General features: G+C 35.7%; 1 protein-coding gene across 1 annotated transcript in view; it reads right to left on the minus strand.

The window, feature by feature from the left end:
• Positions 1–12,712, minus strand: part of SUGP1 (SURP and G-patch domain containing 1) — a 46,920-nt gene that overhangs the window by 33,561 nt on the left and 647 nt on the right. The gene's annotated exons all lie outside the window — the stretch shown is intronic.

The following is a 12,712-nucleotide window of genomic DNA, read 5'->3' on the forward strand; positions in this document are numbered from 1 at the left end:
AAGAGCTGTGAAACTAGAAAGAAGGATGTCAATTTTGTAGGAAATTTCTACAAATGACCTGAGCTGGAAAAGAACTGCGACCACACTGCACTGCATTAGATGTTTCTAGAGACAGCACACATATACTTTTTCCCTTTGCATCTTTTATATCTTTAAAATCTATTTATCAAAGGGAATTGCCCTCTTTGATTTTGTCAAAGCGCCATCCATCTTTCCCTTTTTCTCTCACATTGTCTCTCCAAAATCCCATAGATAGAAACCTTTGATGAAGTGACTGAAGGACTTGTTTTTTCACAACTGTCTTTGGTCTATTGGTATAAAAGAGATGGTCAAATGAACATAGCCTAATAACTTACTGGCTTTCCTTAATAAAATGATTAAATTATAGCTTCCCCTCCCCAAAAAAAGAAGGTGGTAACTTTGACAGTAACAGGAAAGTTTTCTTAAGATGTGAGTTCTTCTTTAGACATCTTGAATTTGGGATGCTCATGGGACATTAAGTTTAAAAAAAATCCAATGGGCAGGTGGAGATCAGGTGAGAAACTATAAGTGGATATTTAGAAAAGCAAGACAACTACATGGAAATGATAATTAAACTTATAAGGTGAGACTGCAGAGGAAAAAAAGGAAGAGGGCTCAAACAAAACTCTGGGTTTCAGTTAAGGAGGATGAAAAGCAGGAGAGTAGCATATCCAGGAGGAGAAACAGTCAAAAGTATCATATGCAGAGATACTAAGGATGACAAATGAGAAAAGACTACTAGACTTGGTGATTAAAAACTCAAAAAACGAATAAACATTATTCAAAAGAAATATAAACTAGGCATAACCATACATAAAATAATGTGCCGAAACATCAATAAGGGAAATGCAAATCAAAACTCTTAAGTTTTATTTCATATCCAGCAAATTAATGAAGATGAGAAATAATATAGTGACTATAAATAAATGGACATACTCACATACTGCTTGTGAAGCAGTGAATCAGTCCCATCATTCTGGAAAGCAATTTGGAATTAGGCCAAGAAAGTGACAGAAATGTCAATAGCTTTGACCCACAGATCCTACTGGTAAGCATAATATACTCAAAAGAGGTCAATGACAAAAAGAAATACATTATATCTTGAGATATAAGAACGTAATGATATATTACTGTGTATGGTAACACCTGAATATAGAAGCAAGGGAAAACATGAACTAAAACAAAATGAAGTGGAGAGAACCAGGGAAGAATGCAAAATGACAATAGCAATGTAAGAAAGATTAGCAAACAACTATGAATGCTGTGAAATTATAATAAAAAAATCAGAAGGAAAGTCTTTCTTGGAGGTGAATGCCTAGGGATATGGAACACAACAGATCTAAGAGTTTTTTCAATGTGCTGGTTAGTTTTGCTGAATTTTTTTTTCCTTTTTTAATATATGCTTTGTTAAACTGATATATCTCATTGAGGAAAACTGGGAAATTTGTGTAATATATAAAAAGAACCCAGTAAAATTTTGTTTAAAAAAATTTTTTAAGAGCATTGGTAATTCCATAGAGAAGAGATTCCATTAACTAATGGGGTCAGAAGTCATTCTGCAAGAGAAGAGACAAGATAGCTAAATAGGAGGAAAAAATACAATACATCTCATTTCCCAAATCTCCTAAACAGATCTACAAAATGTACCAGACTGAATCTCGACTGGGAAAATCAAGGGGAAAAAATATCAGAATGAGTTTTTTCTAGGCTAAATTCACACAGGGAGATAGACAATAAGGTTTACTAACTCTAGGGGTCTAGTTTGGTAAGGAGGGTGCTACATAGAGCATTTCAGCCCACCATGATTCTCTGTAACAAGGCAAGAAGTGATTAGCATGAAGGGACCTAAATTTGTGTAAGATATAGAAAAAAATGGAAGCTCTGTTGTTCACTACCTTGTTCTAGGCCATATTTTCAGAGCACAATAAGGGACCTGTAAAGTGTTAGTCGGGTTCCAGGTTAAGCAGTATTTACACGACTCTAGGCCATGTACTCAATCAAAAAAGCACAAGTTCAGAAGCAAGCAGCAGTTGTTTAGCTATGGACTATGTAGAGGGTCAACTAGATGACAGCCCTGGAATCAGGAGGACTCTGAGTTCAAAGCTGGCCTCAGATACTTAACATTTCTAACTGTGTGCCTCTGGGCACTTAATCCCAATTGCCTCACCCTCTCCACCCCTCAACCCTCCCAAAAATGAACAGTACTTTTCCTGAAGAACCTGCTCCTAATATCAAATCCAAAGTCAGGAATTAGGCTGGAATAATAAGCAGACAAAAAAAGGAATCCCACCATAAATTTAATATTCCAGTGATAAGGATGTTGAAGACACAAATAGAGAAGAAAATAACTGCCAAACTGCCTTGGCCCTTGAGGCAGAGTGTGTGGACCCTGGAAGAAAAGAGACAGAAGCAAAAAGAGAGGGGACGTGCAAGAGCAGGCAAGACAAAATGATCTGATCAAACCTTTTTTTAATGAGTGCAATAGTACAGGTATATATAGCAGGGTTGCACAAACTTAGTACAGGGTGGGGGTCCTAGACAAAGGATTGGTTTCCCGCCCAAGGATGAGCAGATCAGGTATCTTTGGTTGTAGGAAGCACCAGGATGTGATTAGGAGATTAGGCTAGATATCTGCCTATTCAAGGCTAAGGCAGTCTTTGGTCATGTAGGAAACTCCATGATGTGATTAGGAGATGCCTAGATATCTGCTTATTCAAGGTTAGGGCAGTCTTTGAAATGTGATCTTACTGCCTGCTCCCCACACCAAACATCTACAAGCCAAGGGTCAAGGAACACATCTGCTCTCAAATTTCAGGAAGAAATGAAGCAAGAGTTTAAAAAACTTTTTGTTAATTTTTTTTAATAAATGAAATGAATACATTAAAGTAAAATGGTCAAGAAATGAGACTATGGAAGAAAAAACTTGAAAAAAGCCTAGAAATCTTTTGAAGCCATAGTCAAGATCACACAAGCAACATTTAGCAGCCATCATATATCATAGCATAATCATAGATACAGGCTTACACCCAGAATTATTTACCCAGCAAAACTGAGTATAATCCTGTTAGAAGAAAGACCTTTAATGAACAGGAATTCTAAGCATTCAAGATGAAAGACCCAGAGCAGAGTTTACACTTTGAAGTGCAAACAAAGGAGTCAAGAGAAACATTAAGAAGGTAAAATTAAATGAGCTATGATAAGGGACTGAACAAAGATAAACCCTTAACATTTCAAAGCGGGGAAATGATAATATATACGAACTGTGGAACAGATGATCAAATTATACTATGTAAATGTTGAAATATAATTTATTTTGTGGTTAAAAAAATAATAATAATGAAGATGTGGAAAGAGCACCAGCCCTGAAGTCAGAAGGACCTGAGTTCAAATCTGGTCTCACATATTCAACATATAAAGGACTGCTTGCCATTTAGGGGAGGGGGTGGAGGGAGAGAAGGGAAAAATCAGAACATAAGTGAGTGCAAGGGATAATGTTGTAAAAAATTACTCTGGCATGGGTTCTGTCAATAAAAAGTTATTATAAAAACAAATAAATTTTTTAAAAAATCTGATCTCAGACACTTAATACTAGCTGTGTGACCCTGAACAAGTCACTTAACCCTAAGTGCCTCATCAAAAGAGGGAGAAAGAGGGGGAGGGAGAGAATAAGAGTGAGAGTGAGAGAGAGACAGAGAGAGAAGAAAAAAAAGGAAAGAAAAATAATAATAAAGATGATGATTCCCCACTAAGACTTGTAGGAACTAACAATGATAATGCAAAAACAAAAAACTGAAAGATTTAGGTAACTCTAATCAGAGTAGTGACCAAACAGTGAATCCAAAGAACTGCTACTTTCAGATAGGTGAAGCATTCAGAGTGTAGGAGGAGACCATTTTTTTTTAAACAAGGCTTAATGTAGAATTTTTTTTTTAAACAATACACATAAAAGTATCTTGTTTTCCCATCTCACTAAGAGGGGAGGTAGAGAACAAGAAGGCAAAATTTTGTTGATTAAAAAATTTAAAAGTTAAAAAAAGTTAAACTGCAAAGGATTAAGACATAAGAGGAAGGGAAGGGAAAGGGAAATTAAAAGTACATACAGTTTATTCTAAGTGATAAAGTAACTAAAGAGGGGAAGTAAGAATATGAGTACAGACAGCTTTTTTCTAAATGATTAAGGGTCTGAACTAGAGTGGCGAGAGGAAAAAAAAGGAAGGAATACAGAGCGTCAAGGGACACTGGGAATGATAAATCTTCAGGATTTGGTGACTGAATAAATGTTAAGTGTCAAAGTTCAATATAAGGTTTTGAGCTATAGGTATTAGGATAATGGGCGTTACTATGACAAAAACAAGGGGTTTCAAGTAAGGTGAAAAAGGAATAAAACCAAGGGGCAAAAACAATAATTATTCTCTGATAAACAATTCCAAGAGACATTCTATAGAGCATTGTAGTACTTGACCTTCCTGGCACTTGATTTCAGAAAATTAAGGATGTGACATTTCCCTTTAGTAAAATTTAGTGGGGCAGTTAGGTGGTGCAGTGGATAGAGCACCAGCCCTGAAGTCAGGAGGACCTGAGTTCAAATTTGATCTCAGACATTTAACATTTCCTAGCTGTGTGACCCTGGGCAAGTCACTTAACCCCAATTGCCTCAGCAAAAAAAAAAAAAAAAAGGAAAAAAAATTTAGTTACAGATCTATGAATTTATGTATCAAATATATATATTCTTTCAAATTGTACTTCAACACGTATTTATTAAATGCTTGAGCACTATCATAGGCACAAAGAGAATAAAAATATGATAGACTTTCTTCTCAAAAAGCTTGTAAGAAGTTGTAATTTATGTTTTCTAAGGTCCATTCCAGTATTAAAGCCTCTGATTTAAGAGAAAGACATATACCACTCCCCCTTACATACACACACACACACACACACACACACACACACACACACACACACACACAGCAAGCCAGGAAAATTAAACAAAGTAAAAGGACCAGGTAAAATGCTAATAGAAATTTGATGAGGGAGGAATCACTTTTTTTTTTTTTTTGAGAAGAATTAGGATTAAATGACTTGCCCAGGATCAGACAACTAATAAGTGTTAAAAGTTAAGTGATTAAAAAAATTTTTTTTAATTTAAAAAAAAAAATTAAGTGTCTGACAACACATTTGAATTCAGTTCTTCCCAATTTCAGGGCCATGCTCTATTAACTGCACCATCTAGCTGCCCCTAGAAAGAATCACTTTCAAAGGATTCAGGGGGTTGAGGGGAGCGCTGGAAGCCTAGCATAATCCAAACAAGTGAGGGTCAAAGAAGCCACATGAATTCCCCAGAATGACATAACTGGTATTCAACTCCAGATCCTGGAGCTCCAAATTCAATAGTGTTCTTTTCACTGGGGATGCCTAATTAGACATTTGAGGAAGGTTCAAAAATCAAAGAAAGTTTCAAAGAAGTGATCCTATACTTTAGGGATAGAGAGAGAACCTTTTTTTTTTTTTTTCCCCAGCCAACAGCCATTTGGGCACTTCTAACTTCATACACAAGTCACACAAAATTAGCAACTCAAACAGTGATAGGTTGTAATTGCCTGCAGTTGCTTGTCTTGTGTGGCCTTAGTTTCTTTCACCTAGAAATCAAGGGCTTGAAGAGGAAATTGCAGTCAAAATCCTCCACAATTTTTCCCTCCCTTTACCATCTAGCTACACTTTTTCCAGAGGATCTTGACTTAGAATCCGAGGTTGCAGCCAAAGTGATCAGATCCTCTGACATACTAACAATTATTTCCCTCTCCCATTCAGGTACCCTGCTGCAGCTCGTGGTCACACTCTCCAAGGATTTTCACCCCTGCTCAATGACTCTAATCACTTGAAGATTTCTTACCCAAGATCCAAGAATGCTGTAGTTTTCAAGCTTAAAAATCATATCCCTGCCACAAACAAGTAAGTTCCCCTTCTTTTTTTTTCCCTTTTTCTTTTTTCCTGGTAAGCAACTCAATTACAGTCCCATCCCAGGTATGGATCTTTAGAAACCCTACCTTACTATATCCAATCAGAAACCCAAGTGATAATGTCAACTCCCCCTTTCCCTTATAAAACATGGGTTCATTGAATCCAACAATTCTGGAGAGTAGTTTGGAACTATGCTCAAAAAGTTATCAAACTGTGCATACCCTTTGATCCAGCAGTGTTACTACTGGGCTTATATCCCAAAGAGATTATAAAGAAGGGAAAGGGACCTGTATGTGCACGAATGTTTGTGGCAGCCCTTTTTGTAGTGGCTAGAAACTGGAAACTGAATGGATGTCCATCAGTTGGAGAATGGCTGAATAAATTGTGGCATATGAATATTATGGAATATTATTGTTCTGTAAGAAATGACCAACAGGATGATTTCAGAAAGGCCTGGAGAGACTTACACGAACTGATGCTGAGTGAAATGAGCAGGACCAGGAGATCATTATATACTTCAACAACAATATTTTATGATGACCAGTTCTGATGGACCTGGCCATCCTCAGCAACGAGACCAACCAAATCATTTTCAATGGAGCAGTAATGAACTGAACCAGCTACGCCCAGAGAAAGAACTCTGGGAGATGACTAAAAACCATTACATTGAATTCCCAATCCCTATATTTCTGCCCACCTGCATTTTTGATTTCCTTCACAAGCTAATTGTACAATATTTCAAAGTCTGATTCTTTTTGTACAGCAAAATAACGTTTTGGTCATGTATACTTATTGTGTATCTAATTTATATTTTAATGTATTTAACATCTACTGGTCATCCTGCCATCTAGGGGAGGGGGTGGGGGGGTAAGAGGTGAAAAATTGGAACAAGAGGTTTGGCAATTGTTAATGCTATAAAATTACCCATGCATATAACCTGTAAATAAAAGGCTATTAAATTTAAAAAAAATGATAAAAAAAAACAACAAACAAACAAACAAACAAAAAAAACATGGGTTCATAATGTAGATCTTTGCTGAATCTTAGGGTTCGCCCACCATGGCATTCTTCTCCCTGCCTTCCTCTCTTCCTCTCCCTCTCCCCCACCCCATACCCATACCCATCCCCACCTATTCAGGGTGTCTTTCTCCTTATTATAGCTAACTCTTTTAAGGTACTAAATCCCTTTTAGGGTTAGCCTGCCAGTCAATGGTGTAATTCCCTTCCCTTGTTAGCCCCCTTTTAGGGTTAGTCTGCTACACTCCTTTATGAATTTAATCTTCCAGTAAATGGCATACTCCTACCTCATGATCCCTTTAATGACATCTTCCTCCTGGTTAATTTTGAGTTCCAGCAAGAAACTTGTCTTTCAAAAGACCAAGTTAAAAACCCCAATCAATTACTACTAAACTTGAAATTCTAAAAGTAAAAGGAGAAATTAATAATATTGAAAGTAAAAAAACTATTGAACTAATAAATAAAACTAAGAGTTGGTTTTATGAAAAAACCAATAAAATTGATAAACCTTTGGTAAATCTGATTAGAAAAAGGAGAGGAAAATCAAATTAGTAGTCTTAAAAATGAAAAGGGAGAACTTTCCACCAATGAAGAGGAAATTAAATAATAAGGGGTTACTTTACCCAACTTTATGCCAATAAATTTGATAACCTAAGCGAAATGCATGACTACCTCCAAAAATATAGGCTTCCTAGATTATCAGAGGAGGAACTAAATTGCTTAAATAGTCCCATTTCAGAAAAAGAAATAGAACAAGCTATTAATCAACTCCCTAAAAAAAATCCCCAGGACCAGATGGATTTACATGTGAATTCTACCAAACATTCAAAGTACAATTAATCCCAATGCTTTATAAACTATTTGAAAAAATAGGGAATGAAGGAGTCCTACCAAATTCCTTTTGTGACACAGACACATTAGGTACTGATACCTAAACCACGCAGGTTAAAAACAGAGAAAGAAAATTATAGACCAATCTCCCTAATGAATATTGATGCTAAAAATCTTAAATAAAATATTAGCAAAAAGACTACAGTAACTTGTCTTTCCCTTTGTTCACTATTAAAACCTCTCTCCTTGCTAACTCTGGTGTGTTAATTCATATCATACATAATAAATAGCACTTCTTTGTACCTATCATAGATGGTTTGTATGGTTGTTCCATGTCACAAAACTGAACCTCTATTATACTATTTTCATATAATATCTTTACCCTCAGTTGTCCTCTTCAATCTATTTCTTATTTACACTCCTGGTGACTATTTTACCTCTTCAGAAAACAGTCCAATTTGGATGACCAATAACTACACAAAGGGAAGCAGCATGAGATCAAACAGGACAAGTAGCTTAGTCACCTTATAAAAAAACTTAAATGAGTTTACACTTTTTTTTTTCTTTAAGCAATGGGGATCAAAGAGCCATTAAAGAGTTTTGAGTAAAAAAAAGTGCCATGATCAGAATGATACATTAGGAAGACTGGGGCAGTAGTATGACGACTGATTGGAAATAAATAATGAAGACAGAGTTGAATTATTACAATAATATAGGTAAAGAAGAATTACTGAATAAGAGATATTAAGAGAAAAGGTATAACTATAAGATATTATTGTTTCTCAAAGAAAAAAACTTTATTATGCTAAAACAACCTTTTTTTAAAAAGTAAAAGTACTCTGCTACTAGGTCTGCATACCAAGGAAATCATAAAGGAGGGAAAAGAACCCTTATGTACCAAAATGTTTGTAGCAGCTGTTTTGTGTTGGCAAAGAATTGGAAAATGAGTAGATGCCCATCAATTGGAGAATGACTGAATATATTATGATATATGAAAATAATAGATTATTGTTTTATAAAAAATGAACAAGCTGATTTTAGAAAGGCCTGGAAAGATTAACACGAACTTATGCTGAACAAAACAAGCAGAATCAGGAATATATTGTATAATAACAGCAAGATTATACGCTGACTATGAAAGACTTGGTCCTTCTCAGCAGTTCAGTGATCCAAACAATCTAATCCTTACAATAAACTTTGGATAGCAAACACCATCTGTATCCAAAAAAAAAAAAAAAAAAAAAAATTACAGAGATTGAATGCAAAGCAACACATGCTTTGTACACTTTTTTCCATGTGATTTTCCTCTTTTGTTCTGATATTTCTCTCCCAACATGATTCATAAAGAAATGTTTTTAAAAATTAATATACATGGATAGCTAGAAAAAAATAAAAAACTTAAAAACAATAAAGGCACTCCTACCTCTCTAGTTTAAAAATAATCGCTTTCAAAGTCTTGGGCTGTTCTTGCTATGCATTTTGCTTTTCTCGATTACTAAATTGAAGAGTTAAGGGTCAGGGGAAAAAGTCCACAACATTTTCTTTTTAATCTAAAAACTTTTTCTGCCCTAAACAATGCTTATTTTTGGAAATCTTTTTAAAAGTCACCAGATTTTTAACAAAAGAAATTTTCCATTTTTGATAATGAAAGCTGTATATCAATACAATCTTTTTTTTTAATCACTTACATTTCCTATTCTCTCTTTCTTATAACAAAAAATGTAAAAAGGGAGGAAAATAAAAACCAAGTTAGTAACACATTTTTTTAAGTCTGATATTAACAGTATTCCACTACTGTAATGTCCCTCCCTCTACAAAGAAAAAAAGCAGGTACCTTTTCATTTCTCATCTTTGAATAATAAAGGCTATCACTGAGAAAAGCATATACTAGAATATAAAAGATGTAATCAATCATGAAGCTTAGAAGTCATCTAGTCCAGTTTTCTACTCCATACAGATTGCACATGGGAACACAGATTTAGAGAAGCAAAGAATCTTAGAAGTGATCTAGTCCAGTCCCTTAATTTTAAAGATGGATTTGAAAAAACTGAAGAGAAGCTGACTTGTCCAAGATCACACAGGTAATAATAGTGACAGAGCCAGGTTTCAAACTCAGATCCCCTGACTTCAAATATAGCTTTCTTTCTATGATTCAATAATAGCACATCCTAGTATAAGAAATTAATATTTCATGGTACATTAATTTTTATAATGGCTATCATCTGACAGAACTCATCTTGTAGGCTCTTCCACTTTTAATTGACATAGAGGCATGGCTGAAAAGGAACAGAATCACTACTAGCCCCTGGAGCATTTGCTAGCTAACCAATTTAACTTGGGACTAGTTTGTTGTTTTTAAACAGACCAGCTTAGACAGGTCCTCCTTTCTTAAAGACAATTCTTCAGTTCTTGCAAGTCCCAGAGAAATTAGGGATTGCTTTTTCTCCCCCTAAAGGGACTACTAAAAGAAAGATCTGGATTTTGGTTGTTCTGATTTTCTAGTCAAGATTATAAAAGGAAAGGGGCAGCAGCTAAGTGGTACAGTGGATAGAGCACCAGTCCTGAAGTCAGGAGTACCCAAGTTCAAATGTGACCTCAGACACTAACAATCCTAGCTGTGTGATTCTGGGCAAGTCACTTAACCTCAATTGCCTCAGGGAAAAAAAAAATTATAAGAGTAAGCTGAATCCCATAAAGCAATTAACATTCCTTTACTGTCTAAGAGGGTAATGATTTACCATCAATCCAAAGAACTGCCTACAAGTAGGCCCAATATAGCTAACTACAGTAACCCTGAGTCTCAATTTAAAAATGGTCTTTTCTATCTCAAGAATGTCACAGTGGCATTATTCATAAACTGTTATCTTCCTCAGAGAATCAGTTTGCTCTTGTTGCATTTTACTTACCATTTTTACTAAAATTACCAGCTATGAGGCGCTTACTAACAATCTATCCTTTACAAAGTTGCCAAAGTTGATATCCCTAAAGCCATGTCCCCTGTTCAAAAAACTCCAGTAGCTCACTTCTCTTAGAGCAACTGGGTAGCACAGTAGCTGTGTGACCCTAGGCAAGTCACTTAACTGTTCACAACAGCTTCCTCAATAAATGAACTGGAGAGGAAAATGGCAAACCACTCTTTGTCAAGAAAATTCCCAAATAGGGTCACGAAAAATCAGATCATTGAAAAACAACCTCACTTCTTCATTCTAGAATAAAATATAAATTCCTTTGTTAGAAATCTGAAGTTCTTACTGATCAAGTTTCAGCCTGCCTTTCTAGACTCATTATAGAATATTCCTTCCCAAGTAGTTAAAAAAAACTAAATAGATTCTGTATGGTATTTCATCTCTGAGCTGATGACCCTACTTGACAGACTCAGATTTTAGCAGGCCCAGATTGTCTATCCTTTTAAGGACAAGAAATGAGGAAAATAAATCTGCATGGAAATAGAAGAATGGAGAACAAATTTAAATATCATCTGAAAAAATAGGATTTTTAGAGCTGAAAACAAACTTAGAAGAGGTTGTCCAGGCCAATCTCTTCTCATTAAAAAAAAATGAATCCCTATGTTAAGCGACTTGCCCAAGGTCACAATAAGCAAAACAATCTTAAAACCCACATCTTAAAAAAAAAAAACCTGCACCAAAATCAAAATTTTCCACTGAACCTGTTGCTTTAAAGCCAAGATGATTCATGACTCTAATACTTAATTCAGTTACTAACCATGGGGCAAGTTACAAATTTTTTGATCTTCAATTTTCTCTTTAGTGGGAGGTATTAACATTTCTTCTTTCCCATAGTTAAAATGGACTAAAGAAGACTTTGTAAACATTCAAACATTATGGAAATATAAACTGTAGGCACTGATCACAAAATAAAACACAAATTTATAAAGACCTAGAAAAAGCCCACAACACAGAATTGATCTTCTTTTGGAAATTCTATGGGAACATAAAAATCACAATTTGAGAAAAGGAGTGATGCAATCTGTAGTATTAGTGGATTAAGTGATTACATACTAAAGTATTGTCTAGAAGAGCATCAGTTTAGAAAATAATTATTTCCAACAAGCTTGGGTTGATCTACCCTTAAAAGGGCTCTACTAAAACGAAGGTAAATTGGAACCTCTGACCTCCTCTTTTAGATGCCCAGTTCAAGTGTTAGAGGTTTTATTCTTGGCACAGAAATATTAGCAGTTCACATTTATATAGTGCTACAAAGTTTACAAATCATAACCACAGTTGACATTTGTGTGACACTCTAAAGTTTACAAAATACTTAATCACACATTATTTTGTTTGAGCCTCTCAGTAACTGTTTTAAGACATTTTTATGTTTTATAGATCTTGGAAAAGTTAAGTTACTGGCCTATAATCACACAACCAAAAATCGTCAAAGTCCCTGCCTCAAAAGAGAAGAAAATGTTCCCATTTCACAGATAAACAAATTGAGTCTCAAAGTAGAGATAGCACTAAAATGCCTTCGGTCACAAAGACAGGAAATATGAGTTCAAGCTTTCTGTTTCCAAATCAGCGCTCCTCGTACTACATCAAGGTGGCAGAGAACCAGGATTTGAGTCCTAGCTCTTTTACTGATGTACGATTTCAGGAAAGTCAGTTCCCCGTCTCGGAAAAGGGAACAGGGCAAGACACAATTCAATCGAACCCAGCAAATTAAGCAGCAGCCATGTGCTAGGCGTCCTGGCCTTCTAGAAGGTTACACTCTTCTGGGGGAAGGGAGAACACTAGGAGAGAGACGGGTAAACGTGAAATAGGAGGAACAGGGGGAAAGAGGGGCGAGCGCGGTTTACAAGAGGACTTGGAAGGCTTCCCGCAGGAAGTGACACCGGTGGCCCCTCCAGCTGAATGCGCCAGTATCGGGGTAG

Source organism: Sarcophilus harrisii, chromosome 1 (genome assembly GCF_902635505.1).
Source record: "Sarcophilus harrisii chromosome 1, mSarHar1.11, whole genome shotgun sequence".
NCBI classification, from domain to species: Eukaryota; Metazoa; Chordata; class Mammalia; order Dasyuromorphia; family Dasyuridae; genus Sarcophilus; species Sarcophilus harrisii.